This window comes from Pagrus major, chromosome 2 (genome assembly GCF_040436345.1).
Source record: "Pagrus major chromosome 2, Pma_NU_1.0".
Lineage (NCBI taxonomy): Eukaryota > Metazoa > Chordata > Actinopteri > Spariformes > Sparidae > Pagrus > Pagrus major.
In genome coordinates, this window is record NC_133216.1 from 34,281,560 (window position 1) to 34,296,628 (window position 15,069).

At 38.1% G+C, this 15,069-nt stretch overlaps 1 protein-coding gene and 1 long non-coding RNA gene across 3 annotated transcripts in view; both read right to left on the reverse strand.

Annotated features, from left to right (window-relative positions):
• cuedc1b (CUE domain containing 1b) overlaps positions 1–6,803 on the reverse strand; it is a 43,267-nt gene extending 36,464 nt beyond the window's left edge. Inside the window, exon 1 of one of the 2 annotated variants that reach the window (XM_073483833.1) lies at positions 6,626–6,803. The gene's annotated coding sequence lies outside the window, so the exon portion shown is untranslated. The remainder of the gene's footprint in view (positions 1–6,625) is intronic. The other variant, XM_073483825.1, reaches the window with a different exon arrangement.
• A 2,182-nt stretch (positions 6,804–8,985) lies between these two features.
• LOC141015038 (uncharacterized) lies at positions 8,986–10,204 on the reverse strand. The gene is made up of 2 exons (XR_012180534.1): positions 10,155–10,204; positions 8,986–9,336 (listed from the first exon to the last, which is right to left on the reverse strand). It is a non-coding gene; the product is annotated as an uncharacterized lncRNA (long non-coding RNA).
• Positions 10,205–15,069: the final 4,865 nt, after the last annotated feature.

Consider the following 15,069-nt stretch of genomic DNA (forward strand, 5'->3'; position numbering starts at 1 on the left):
TCTGATTTATCCTCTGTGAGGGAACATGAGATGTGGGGGTTTGAGTTCTTTGTACGTATACTTCGTAATCAAATATGAAAATATATAAAAAAGAAATGTGACGAAGAGTCGGTTGGACAGACACTTCTCCACGCATAACTGCGGTATTTTTTTCCTCACATAAGTTGCCAAAGACACGACCAGTTACTACGTTACTGTTGTTTGGTCCTGTAACGTTGCTTTGTGGGATATTTCTCTTTATTTTGTTGAGTGAAGGATCTGTTTAGTTATCAGACTGTCAGACCGACACACTTTTGCTCCACGCCGCCGGCTTATCCATTCACACTGGTTCGGTTCGCCAATACTACGCCTCTGATACTACCTCTGATACTACCTCTGATACTACCTCTGATACTACCTCCGGAGGCGCATCAGAGGCGCAGCGAAATTTCAACCCTCACTGCATCTGAGACTTTCACACAGAGGCGAATGTGGAGAATTGGCGCAGGATCCCCGCATGCAAATGGCAGTGTGAATGGGGCTACTGTCTCACTGCTTTACATTACCTGGCTGGCTGCCTGGCAGATATGCTGACTGGTATCAAGTGTAATCCTGCAGAATCAGTGACAGTAAAATAAATCCAATTAACTACCTATTAAACATTTTAATGAGGTAAAATAATTAAGCCCAACCGATTTTATTGGTGAGCCGATTTTATTGGCTAGTATGACCCTTAAATGGGCCAGACATATAGGTATCAGGATATATTTTTTTTCTGATATGCGTTGATATCTAAACTTAACTTTCCACAGACCATATAATGCAGAAAACAATGCTAGGAGTGATTTAAAATAGTGTCATTGTGTACTTTGTCCTGTACAGCTCGCTCCGACTCCATTAAAATATCTAAATTAAAAAATTCTACTTGAATTTGTTTATCGTTTTTAACCTAATCCATTTCTGACCTATCATCTCAAAAGCCCAACATTGGTCTGGCTCTAAAGCACATAAACACCATCATCAAAGATTCCCATCACAAACTTTGACAACAATCACTGACTTAAGGTGTGACATCACATACACCATGTTTACGTTGAACAGATTGTGGTCTATGATCCATTTCTAGATGACAGGCCATTTACATAAAAGCAGCTCAATTTGTGACGTTTAAAAAAAAAATTATCCACTTTTTTTACAGATGCTTCTTTCACAATGTAAGCTTATGAGAAAAGTATTTCTGGGCCCCAGTGCATCACGTGGCATTGTAATTATACAGTTTGGCCACTATGAAAGTTGGCTTCAAAACCTGGCACTCTTCCTGGGGACTTGGGACAGCCTTGCTGGGCACCAAGAGGAAGCAGGCAGTGATCCACGGTGCTACTGCCTCCTGTGCATCCCGTGCAAGTGCAGACAAATGTCAATAAAAAGGAAAAGTCTACAAGTTAAGTAAAATTTGGAAGAGTATTTCTTTTTTTGGCACCAATTTCATATACTTTCAAGGGCAAACAGAATAGAGCTAGTTTTGGTGGAAAAGCGGTATCACTTTCTCACTCATGGACAAACGCACTTGTAGGGCTTCCAGCCAAAAATCATTCAAGGCATCTATCTTATCTAGTCCCATGATTTCAAAGTGAGTAGCCTTGAAGAGGGAGAGAGGGAAAATGAGGGAAATCAAATTATTATTATAACATATATATATTTCTAATTATATATAAACATATCCAAATGATATTATGCCTGTTTTTCTAATTGCCTGCCAGTTAAAACATCATTCATCACACAAACTGTGTTGGTAACAGTTCAGCTCTGCTGAAATTTAAGTTTTTAGCTAGCTAGTGCCTACTCACAAAATGATCCAGTCCCTCGTGGAGCACCTAATTTCAGAGACTATTTCCCTGACCTTGAAAACACCCATCTAAACTGGGTAAGGGACCCCTTTGAATTGAAGTGTCCAAAAATGTGGGTTCCCTGTTGGTCTGATGTGTTGTCATTATGAGCAAGTAGGTCTCTTGATCTGAGGTCTCTACAAGAAACATATTCTGGCAGCATATAAACTACAAAACCTTAGGGAAAAGTGCATTTCCTGTGCATATAAAGCCATATAGGCATACTGCATATTAAGATCTTCAATTACAACCCTAACCCTAGTTTTTATTTTATTTTATATATTTCATGTTAGAAGGCTGTTTAACTGAGATGCCTTCTAAAATGCCTAAGAAATCTTACCACAAGGTCTTAATCTTACACTTGGGTCTAAGTCTATACCTTATGAGGGTAAATAAAACTGCAACTAGTTTATAACAAGGGTGTGAGTCTGTCAATATCACGATTCGTTTCGATTTCCATTCTTGGGTGTCTGATTCCATTCAGAACTGATTTTCGATTTTCTGTGTTATTAACGTTACAAGTCCAGCAGTGAGAGCAGACTCTTTTCTGTACTGTTAGTGCCGGGGAGTCTATCTAAGATGCTGAGCAGAAGTAGGGTTTTTTTTTTGGTTTAAATGTTTAGGTAAAACAGAGTTATTTCCTTCACCACAGAGTTTAACGTGTTTAATGGTGTGTGTTTGTTAGCGGTTGTCAGCTTGTCTTGTCTCTTACTACTGACTGCTGCTCCACTCTGTTAACGTAACTTCACCAAAATCTCGTGACGGCATAAAAGTGTTCACAAACATGTGGCCTGCTTAATGTTGTCTTGCAAAGTTATCCAGTCATTAAACAAAAGAAAAGCTTGCAACCGCTGCTTTGTTTGAGCTGAAACTTCAAGATTGCTCTTGTGTGTGCGCACTGAAAATTGTCCGGGTGCTGCACCACCCTTGCAATTTAATTACGTCTTTTTTCGTGACGTCAACATCCCGCTACTAAATAACATTTAGAAAAAAATATTTTTGACATTGGAGAATAGTTTCTGAATCATGGGAGATAAGAATCGCGATTCTTATGTGAATCCGTTATTTTTTCACATCCCTAGTTTTATGGAATTGGAAGGTAAGATTGCATTCACTGATGACAACCGATTTATTTACAGTAGATGCTGTTAACTGGGACTTGAACTAGTCTGCTGTTTCTGTAACACATAAAGCGTAAAGCTTCTGTGTCAAACTGACTGTAATTACCCCTCATTAAAGCTGTAAGGCCGAAAGCCTCTCACACCTTGTCATTTGATCTAGATAGTGCTGCTTTGCTGACCAGGGTCAGAAAATAATCATAATAATAACAACAATAATAATAATAACAATAAAAAAAAAATATTATTAGGATTGAAAAACTAAAGCTAGTAGTCATATAGTCATTCATAGTATAGTCATAAAGATCCTCTAATTTTATCATGCTTTGAACTTTGAGAAGTAATAGTAGTCATGGCACAAAAAGTAATCACAATAGGCTTTTACAGTTTATTTTTTATAAAAAAGATATCTACCTTTATGTCATTTCTTTCATTCCTCGTCATTAGGGATGTAACGATACACTCAACTCACGATTCGATACGGTTCACGATTTTTTGTTCACGATACGATTTTCTCACGATTTTTTTTTTAATCAAAATGAGCTACAGACAAATTATGACCAAATAAAATGATCTTTTATTCATAGGAAAAAAACCTTAGAGGTGCTTTCTTTACAGAAACCTCTTTACCTCCTGGTAGAGTTTTGGCACCACCACCTGGCTGAAGTGTTGTCGTGACGGGATGCGGTATCTTGGCTCCAGTGTGTTCATCAACAGCCGAAAGCCCTCATTTTCAACGACTGAAAATGGCCTCAAATCTTTTCCAATAAAATAACCAATTGCCCAGGTAATTCCTTGCGCTCTTGCGTTGTTATGGGGGAGAGGAGATGCAAAGCCTCTCGTCAGGGTGGTTTGCCCCTTTGGCAATTTTCGCTCAGGAGGTGGCGTAACGTTACTTTGCTTCTCACTGTGGTGGCGGCTAATATGCTGCTGCATGTTGCTTGTGTTGCCGGTATATGTTAGCAGTCTCTTGCAATATTTACATGCTGTTTTGGTTTTGTCTGTCCATTTCTCACCGGTTGTATTTGTGTATATGGGGAATCCAAAATGCCGCCACACAGGTGATTTAAAACCGCTCGGTGCATCCTCTATTTCAAAGTTGTTGCCTACCGTCGCCATGTCTTCCCTCGTGTTCTGTGCCCCGTACCTACGTAGTGACGTAAGTCACATGACTTGACATCTGACGTTGAACAAATGAATCACCAAACAGTGACTTTTTTTTTTAAGATAACGTAACCTATTTCTAAAAACAAAAAAAAAAAAAAAAAAGAACGTATCCTACTTCTCTCGCATTCGCGATTAATTTTTTCTGTCAACCGGTGCGAATCGTCACGCATTTGTACCGATTTTTAATCGTGTCACGATGCATCGTTACATCCCTACTCGGCATACATGGTGCCACTATATGCCAGTAGGTGCCACAAAGTAGGCTTGTCCGAGATGAGCCAGTCCTGTGCAGAATCAATCAGCGGCAATCGCCGCACAATGCATGCCGGCTTGATCCCGACTTTGCACTGACGTCATGCACATGTGGGCAACGGTAATCTCACGGGATCGCAGCGACTGCAGTTTTTGGAACCAGGCACTGCAGTTGCTCTCCACTGACTGCAAGACCCATGGCATGATGGGAAACGCCTGGCTGTCGCCTGGTCAAGCAGCTGTAGATGTGGACTATATGACGTTTTATAGAAACTTTATATTTTTGCTGAATTGGACAGATTTTGGACATCTTATTTGTCTGATTTTTAAGGTTTAGGCTATTCTGTTAACAGAAAACATGCTATGTGGCCAATGTGGAGACTAAATAGCCCACGTTCATATTATAAACAGCACACAATAAATAATTTGACTTCTTTAAAATCGGCCTGTAAAATATTTAAGAACACAAAAAGTTGTGGTAAGTGGGATGTGAGGTTTCAGATGTGACAGAAATCACAGATTTAATACCTGCTTTGTTTGTCCCAGAGACAACCCCACAGACTACCAAGCACTAATGTGTATGGAGGTGCATGTCAGTAGGCAGTGGACCAAACCACTGTGACGCATCTGAAGGGGAGAACCAATCTTTAAAACTTGATAGGTTCAAGTCATTGTACATGTTTTCAATGCATATTTTATATTATTTAAAATTATATGTTTACAATTGAAAGAGACTATTCAGGGGGACAAGTCCCTGGAAACAGTAAATGGGCTTAGTGAAAATAACAAGTAAAGCCAGTTAAAAAAAATTATACAGCAACAATATATCTTAAACCCATCTCCGGACCTTACCCATTTATTTACCACAAATACATTTCTCTGCACCTACTGCACTTGCTACCTGTATGTGGCAGCTGCCCTAAACAACTGCAAGTGACAGTGGCAGGTCTGTGGCTGCTACAACAAGTAAGTGGCAGTTGCTCCAAAGAGCGGCGGTTCAGTGGCAGATGCTACAAATAGTTCCAGCATCTGTGGCAGGTCAGTGGCAGCGGAGCCTGCCACAGGAAGGGAAATTGCCATCTGCTGCTGCCACAATTTGAGCTTGCCACTCAGAAATATGGACTCTCATTGAATGATTTAAGATTTGAAATGCAAATGTCACTACTATTGCATTAATAAACATAGGGAAATATATTTTTTTCCTGTAGTCATCTTGCAAATGGTGGGCCCAGTCATTATGAGCTGATGCTATTTAGGGGGCCTTAGCACCAAAAAGTTGGGAGCCTCTGATCTAGTTCACATTGGAAGCAGTTGTAGCAAACCGCCTAACATCCAGCTTCATTACAATAGTTTGTATGTATGTTTGTTTCGAATCAGTTACACTGTACAACATGGTATATTTTAAGAGGGAAGGGTTTTTAAAGGAACAGCATCAGAAATAAGGGGCTTTTACTTCAGAATTTTGTGCCTCGTGGATCAGATGTATTCCAAAATAAAAAGTAGGCTAGACCATAAGGGGCTATAGAAGCTAACTTGTTTTATCGTGTAATGTTACCTGTATTTTTCGATAAGCAAGGTGTAATATATTATTTTTTATAGTGTGGCATAACGTTAACGTTCCCATACACTAACGTTACAAAGCGTTGCTCTTTGCATGTGCTCGTATCAGGTATCTGATAAATTGCTGCTAACTAGCTAACGGTACTTTTCAGCTACTAGCCAACTCGGAACAGACAAATGTTTATCCAAGTATCGTCATTATTCGCCCGAACATTTTTTTAACAATACTAAAACGGTGACTTTGTGCTACATAGATTATGTCAGCAGCGACCTTAAGTTAAACAAGCTTTAACGGCGATATGTTAGCTGTTACAGCTAACTAATCCAACCAGGCATCTAAGGTCTTCCGGACAGGGAATTATCATCTACAAGGCCTCGGTCAGTGACTCGCACTCGCAGCATCCAACCTAAATTAGCTCGGTCTAAATATGTCATCGAATTCAAGACACGAATGTTACGAATTCCAGTCATTTTCGGTGCAAGAAACGCATACTACTGAATACATGAACGCTTTTTCCATTGCCATGTTGTTTTTTTACGAATCAGAGTGGTAAACCAGACTCAATATTTACACCAGATCATTTGGTTAAAGCTGTGCATTGTCAAACACGTCCTTCGGCTGGAAAAAAACAACGGACCAACGCTAGCTGCAACGTTACTCACTGACAGAGGCGCAGAGGGTCCAGCTGAACAGATCATAGCCACAGTGTGCCAAAGTGTCGAGAGGAAGTACAGCTGAGCAGTGGGACGGCAGATTTTAGCATTGTAATGGAAACCAGATGGATACTGTCCCTTCACACACCAGCAGATATGCCATAAAATTCAGCTGGCAACCGGATGTGTCAGATTAGCCGGAACATATTCAACGCTTCAAAATAAAATACGTATTTATGTGTACACAGTGGATAATGTTATATAGATTATATGAAACAATATTTAAATCATGTTTTAAAAATAATTAACACCCATCAAAGTTGTAGATACGTATACAGTGTTGTAATAATTAAAATAAATACATCTAGGCAATTTACATCATTGTTTAGGATGTGATCTATCTACAACACCCCAATGCCAAAAGATAGTAATATAGTAACATAGTAATATTGAGTTTTGGTTAAATCAGCCATACTAAACAATAGTGAATGCGTAAAAAAATGTGTACATTTTGAACACTCAACTGTTACATAATTTTCTATGACAAGGACTGCTTTGCACTTTTTAAGTGGAATTTCTCTTTTATGGATGAATCCAAGACAGGAACAAAAATGTGCTCCTATGTACAGACCACTATGAAAAGTAAATAAATATATACATCTTATTCTGGTATGCTCAGATACTCGTGTTGTCCAACTAACCATTTTCCAACCCCACTGAATATTACTGTATTGTGAATTCTAGTGTAAATCCTGAAATATATCAGACATACCAAATATGAATTTTGGGAATATTGGTATAACATGATGCATGCATGAAATTTAGAATATTGTCATTTGATCTAATAGTAGGCCTATAACTGAAAAAAATGGCATCCTGAGATTAAATATTTCAGTGTGAGCATCATATAGCTACCGGAAAACGACAGACTATCAGACAGATTATCTACTGTCACAAACTGTAAATGAATTTGTTGAGATAAAGTTTACACTGTAATAAGAGGGAAATACACATTTGATTGTGTTCAGTACCTCGATATTCTTTTTACACACGTGTTACAAGTTTATTTTGAAAGCCAAATTATCTTACTTCCTGTCATATTTTCATGCAGCTTCACCCTTGGGTTCTTGAAACAGCACAGTAGATGAATGAACATTAGATAGGTAACAACACAGGTTTCAAATAAATGGCAACTTAGAAAAAGTCACATGGATTTCAGTGTTCAACCGATCTGTGATAAACTCGAAGCTTATGATTTTCAATTGTAATTTAGACTGTGTCAGATGGATGGAAACAGGTCATTCAAGGTAATTAAAATGTGAGAAAATGTGTGAAAGTATTCAGTGTCAGTTATGGTCATACTTAGACTGTGTGCAAGATATTAATTTGTATGATGATCTTGTCAGTGTGGACAGTGTGGCTGTTGATTACAGATTATACTTGCTGCCTGTTCATAGCAGGATTTGACTCTCCAACAGGTCCTGGCTGCAGACCTCCACTGTGAGGTCGCTACCGCCGCAGGCTCCACTCTCAGGCCGCCTCCACTGTCAGGACAGGAAATGCACGGGATACATTTCAAAATAAAATCGCGAATGCACTTCCGGTTGAATCGTTTTCCTCACAAATGCATTAATTAGTAAACAATATGACGTAAAATCTATTAATTCCTTGCCTATAGTATAAATCGTTATATCGTATTTTTATAGTAAACTTTTTTGTTTGTCGTTTTTGGTCCGTGTTTTCCTTTTATGTTGCGCACGAGCCCCAACGTGGGCATTTTGATTTATTCTGTCCAAATCTAGGACAAAAAGCCCGACTAATACACTGCACTGCGTAATTTTACAACTTAGTCATTAGGAAAAACAAACGGTGGTGATATGACTCGGGGTCTCAATAGTCTATTTGCAGCCTACTACAAAGCTGAGGATCTTGAAAAGAGAAGGTCAAATAGTTGATAAATGAAAACAATAGAGGGCAGGAATAACATTGCTCAGTGCACAAATTGTCTTTTAAGTTATTACTCATATTCATAAGCCAACATCTCATAAGATGTCAATGGCCTATACATTTTATTGTGCACTATACAGTACTTAACTGACTTTTTATCATTTAACTTTGACTTTATTGCACTGCTCTTTTTCTATATATTTTTTCAGTTTTTTTTTCCTGTTGTATTATTCTGTATTTTTATTCTTTACCACCATACATTTCATGTTTGGTTCTATATCTATGCTAATTATGTTCTTGTTCTGCTGGAACACCCAAGTACCACTGAATACTACACTTACTCTTGATATCTACAGTATAATCCAAGTGAATTATTAAGTGATCCATGAGACAAACAAAAAACACACCAAGTCACAACATGATTAAATGTTCTGTAGCCCTTTATTCTTTATTTTAATACAAACTCACTCATCTGTGTGACATTCACAATAGGCCAAATAATTTCTTCTGTCCATTATTTCTTCGCAGAATTTCCACATGTCCTCAGTATTGTAAAACGTGAACTTGAAGGACTCCAGGATTGCTTCCTTTTCATGCTCATCCACCTCTTCTTTCCACACCCTCCCATATTGCAGAGCAGCCTCAGCCTGTTTCTCCTCCCCCAAGCACAGAACATCAGGCAGGTCCACTTTGGCAGACAACAGTTGTCTGTTGGCCTCAACCCACTCTGCTGCATGTCTGCAATCGTGAAGAATGCGATCTTCAACCGAGTCCTATGGAAAAGACAGAAAGAAAGATGTCTGTACATAGCTGCTGCACCAACAGTATCTGACCAATAGATACTGTGAAAAAGCTTAGGTCTGACTGAGACCTCAGCCTGCTGCTCTTCTTCCTGAAAATATATAGACAAGCAAAATTATCAGTTGTAATATTCAAAACACAAGCTCCAAAAAGAAGAAAAAGAAAAGATCCCATCAGTCAGTCTGGAGGTCAGAGGGCCCTTCTCTTCTCAGACGTCACTCTAAATGTGTATTTCCTTCCTCAGTATCAAAAATAAAAGTACTGATGGTGCAGAAGCTACTTCTCAGTAATTTCAGTTACTATTCGTTTTGTTTATATACTGTAGTTTACAACAGAGGTGGAAAAATAAAAAAGTAAAAATGTGCCACATTTTGATTCCACTTGTGCACTTAAACAGGTGATATCACCAATTAGCTAGTCGACCTCTGGCAAAACATCGTGGTGTGTTGCATCATGTTGGTAGCTTGGCTGTCTCACATATCACGTCTGTGAGTTCAGAAAGACACGTTTTCAACTTTGTGACGATGCCCAGCTAATGCAAGGAGAGTTTACAAAAATGTTTTATAACGTTACATACAAACAAATGCGAACAGTTACTTTAGGTTATGCACTATACAGTTAATAATCCCTGATAATTTACCGCCATTAGTGAAAGTGAACTTTGACGTTATCTAACTAATTTGCATCATTAATGATTCTATAACGTTATTATTTTACGGCACCTATATTGACGAAGAACACAAGAAACCATGCATTTACTTCCTGTGGATAATAAAAATCAGCAACTCACCGCTACTCGGAACACAGGCTCACTCGCTGGTCTCTCTCGAATGAAAATGCAGGTGAAATCCAGATTTAAATGTCGTCACTTCCCGTCCTGACAGTGGAGGTGTCCTGACAGTGGAGCCTGCACCGGAAGCGACTTCACAGTGGAGGCCTGCAGCCAGGTGCCTCTCGGATTTCAGCGATGCAAAGACCACCCAGACCCTACTGAACCAATGGCGTAGCCACGGGTGTGCCCGGGTGTGCCGGTGCCACCCACAGAGGCAGCTGGCACACCCAAATAATTGCCGTCAGACGATGCGTTGCGACACCTGCACCTGGCAACCTACTGACCTGACTGTGACCCCTCGCCCAGCAAGCATTGCGGGAGCGCTAACGTCGTCAGTTCTGCTGCTAATAGCGATGAAACAGAGTTCCCTGATAAATTATTTCAAGAAACCTCGACAGTTACTAACAGTTCTTTTTTACTCAGCGTTGCATATAGATTAGAAGATAAGTATGATCATACAGGCTTGCCAAAATGATGCGACTGTTAAGCCCAAGTTAGTATGTGCAGTCTGTGTCTGATGCTAGTTAAAGGCCTATGGCTTGTTGAGAGCGCATAACACATGGTTTGTTATTACTGATAAGAACGCACACAACGTGTGGATATGTTTTGTGTTAATAATGTTGGAATGGAGAGAGATACATTCTTTTGAATGTTTGTGGAGGTGTAACTCTCAGTTTGTTGAAAATAAATTTGGCACACCCAGTCTTTGCTGGTGCACACCCAATGTCTTTTTTCTGGCTAAGCCAGTGTACTGAACTCTGATGTTCAAACTGAGATTTTAAATTAAGATATTTCAAGTATGGGTGATTTCATACCGATTTACTTAGGACCTCCCAGTTCATGTCATATATTTCTCTTGAAAGAAATCTTGTAAAAATCTTCCATTAGAGTCATAGGAAGTTATGCATTTTTAAAGTTTGGCCCTCTGATATAAATTTAATCATTTTGTGAATCTTATAAATTAAAAACGTTTCGAGGAAATTAAAATAGTGTTTCTTCCAAAAATCTTTTGTCAAAATATGTTTTAAAAAAAGTGGATTATTTAGTTACAAAGCTATATACTGTATAACAAGATCTGTGACATTCATTATTTTAGGCAGGACCAAATAACTTGTTGACATGATAGAACTATAATAATACTACACTAGTGGAGATTCTAAATTTTGAAAATGTAAGATTATTCATTTGGGTCCTCTGCAGTGGCCTTAGGTTTCAACCCGGGCCCCTTCGCTGCATGTCATCCCTTCTCTCCCTCCCCCATTTCTTGTTACACTCCATAGACTTTCCCATTTAAGTAAAGGCTAAAAGTCAAAAGAATCTTTTTTTAAAAAAATATTTAAATGAGGAAATATGGCTTAATATCCTTAGGGTTTCTTGGATGTTCAGGACAAATTTCATCCCAATCCAGTGAAAAATAGGCTAAGGGATTGGTAAGTCTTACAATACACATACAAAGAATCACAAAAATATGTAAAATTAGCTACGAGAGAATAAATCATTTATTGGATTATTTGGAATACAACTATAGCATTTTTCAAAGTCCAATGACAGGTGTATGGGAATGACCCATACACCTGTTCTATGAAATGGCAGAGTTCCTGCTGGCAAAGTTTTTCTTAATATTTTTACTAATGGATATGTAAATGTTACCTTACAAAGAGAATTTAGAGAATGTGTGACTTTGAAAGTTGCTCCTGTAAATTAATCTGATACACATTGTAGGAGCGGTGATAAAGACTAACTTTTTAAAACTAAATCTTCATTGAGGCCGCTACACTAAAGAATTAGTGCACATCCTGTGTTAATTGGATGCACGAGCTTGACCTCAGGCAGAGTGTGTAAATCCATATCAATTTAGATAATGACTGAATTTTCACTTTCGGGTGAACTGTTCCTTTAATGATGCAACATGTTTTAGATAGATGTCTATTCTGTCTGACCAAAGAATCAGAAGCTGTCAGCTCCCAGTGTTAATGTAATTATCTGCTAATTATCATTGATGTTCAAATGTCTATAGACCAACAAGGCAATGTGACGAAGAGAAAGAGAAGAAAGTCTACATGAACGAAGACTTGGAAAAAGAAAGTACCATAAACACTTTCAATAACTTTTATTTTTCCCCCTAATAGATCTGTACAATCAACAAATCACACTTCAGATGAGCCTAGCAAAAACTGACCTGTACATGTTATAAGCTTTTGGGCACAAGAGCTTAACATCCATTTAAATAATCAAATGATGACTTAAAACACTTAAAAATCAGTCCCACAGCTTGAGAACATTGAGTGACTGGAAGAGGGGAGGCAGGATGAACCAGAACAAACCAAACAGAAACAAAAGAAATAATAATAATAATAATAATGATCATGTTCCCTTTATATCTCTCTCCAGTGTTATAGAAAAGTACAGTCAAATATCTTATTTACAGAGAAATGAACAAAACTCTAGTTTGATCAAACAGGTGTGGCGAGGATCTCTGGGTTGTTGTCTTTAAGAGGGGGGAAATATACTTGCATGGCATATTTAATCCGGATTTTAAAGAAGAAGTTGATTTATAACAGAGGAAGTATGCACACAAGCCAACAACAGACAATATGGCTACTGCTCCAATTCCAGCACCAACATGTGGACACCTTCAATAACTCATACATATCTTGTAATACATTTTCAAAATGCCTAATTTCTTAAACATCAGTATTTTTTTTTCCAAGCACAATCATGCCCTTTTCCTCCACCAACTACCCCCTGGCATGATGACTCACTAATCAAACACCAAATTAACCGTTCCTGAGATACATTATTAAAGTTCTGTATTATTAAGGAGCATTAAAAGTGTTGTTAACCTATTGACAACCGTTATGCAGTTAACTTCCCTTTGTCAAAATGGAACACTTAGAGCCCACCCATTTCCCATTATGTCCTTCAATTTGTCAAAATAAAGCTGCCTTATTGCTAGAGTAACATTGATTTCATTTCCACTGAAAAGAGACTCAATAAAAAAGAAGAGAAAAAGAAGACCTCAGAAATGCATCAATGTAATGTTATTCAGAAGTACAGTCATCATGGAAATTAATCCCTTACACAGTTCATTCAGCCTCTTAAGGCTGGATCTAACACTGCCATATAAGAATTGCAAACACATAGGTCTAGTAGGTCTGACCTCATGACACTGGATAAACATGATTCAATGTCTGAAAAAATAAATCTATACTACAGTGACAAGACACATTCAGATGTAGATTTAACTGAAAGCAAATAGAAAAAAATGCTATTGTAGCATGTTGTAGGACAGTGATTCTCCCTGCTCAGCAGAATCCTTTTCTTCAGATGTGGTTTAACTAATCCAGAGGGGTGTTTCATAAAAGCAACATAGTCAGATAAAACAGGATTACTTCAGTAAATCAGGCTGATTTTCAATTTGATGGAAATTTAGTCCTCCATGTGAGCATCAACTTTGTCTGGTTAATTTTCAGACTGAGCTTTCCTTAGAGTTTCTCTGTCTGTTTTCTTTACATATCCGTTAACTTTGCTGAAAATTGATATAATCTGTGCTTTATTTCCATGTTCTTAAACCATGGGGGTTACGGGAGTTTAATCTTGTCCAAGCAATAAGCTCTGCTCATGAAACACCCTTAAGGATGACCTGATGGCAGCCAGCCAGCTAAAATGATCTCGTCAACTCTCATCCAGCAGACTCAGTTTGACTTGCTAAACTTGGATTGCATTTTCTTGAGTGGCATTACGCTCTTATTTTGGAATTAAGGCAACACATTAATGCAAGAACTCATAATTACACCACAACATTTTGATCATTCTCAATAAGGAAAATGTTCCCATCTTGGGGCTGTATCATGAAGTGAAATTAGTGGGTAGGCTGCCTACCTTTTGGCCCAACTTAAGTTTTTCCGACATCACAAACTGGCTCACTTTAAACCATGGGAGAATACCATGACAACAAATATGTTTATAGATCAGTAGAATTATTTTGTTGTTCCAGGTGTCCAGTCTGGGTTTAAAACAGAGATTCTACCAAACAAGGGGCAATTTACCACAATAAATAGCCCATACACTGAATGATCATTCTATTGGCATTTTGATTGCACAAAGATCCTTATATTCCTTACAGTGTTGATGCTTTTACACCCAAACATGAGGCAACTTTGTGATGAAAATTGAGAAAATTTGACCAAAAAAATGTATTAAAAAAAGGTCAGGTTTTTTTCTTTTCCTTTGCTTTAGCAGCAATACGTTACAATATAATATAATAATATTTTTATGTATATCACAGATCTAGGATTTTTGTTCAACCTAGGAGAAAATACTCTATACTATCAGTCAGGCAAAATTAATGCATCACAATTTCTACTATTTATGTCCTTAGCCTTACTTGCAATATTATTTTCTACCGTTTCATATTTTGTTCAAGTTGCACATATATTATACATTTTCCCTTGCGGGATATAATTGTTTTGCTTCCATAATTAGCCAATCTCCTCTTAGGAATAAACATTTCATCTCACATCATATTAAAAGGACTCCACTCTGGGTTTCCAGTCTGGCTATTGGCACGTTCACAAGGAAGAGGCAGACCATGTTTGTAATTAAAAACTCTGCCTCTTTCTAATGAACATGCTAATAGCCAGACTGGAAACCCAGAATAAATGCCAGTTGATAACCAGTTTTGTGAAACCAGTTATCTAGGATCCCCTCTGTTAGCTGTGAAGCCAGTGATTCCAAAGAGAGCCTGACTATGTTAAACTTTCTTCATGATACAGGCCCTTAAAATCAGAATATTACTGATATTTCTCAGGTTTGCACTTGAGTTGTTACTAGGACTTTGAAGAAGCCCGGGCTTGTGTCAAATCATTAACAA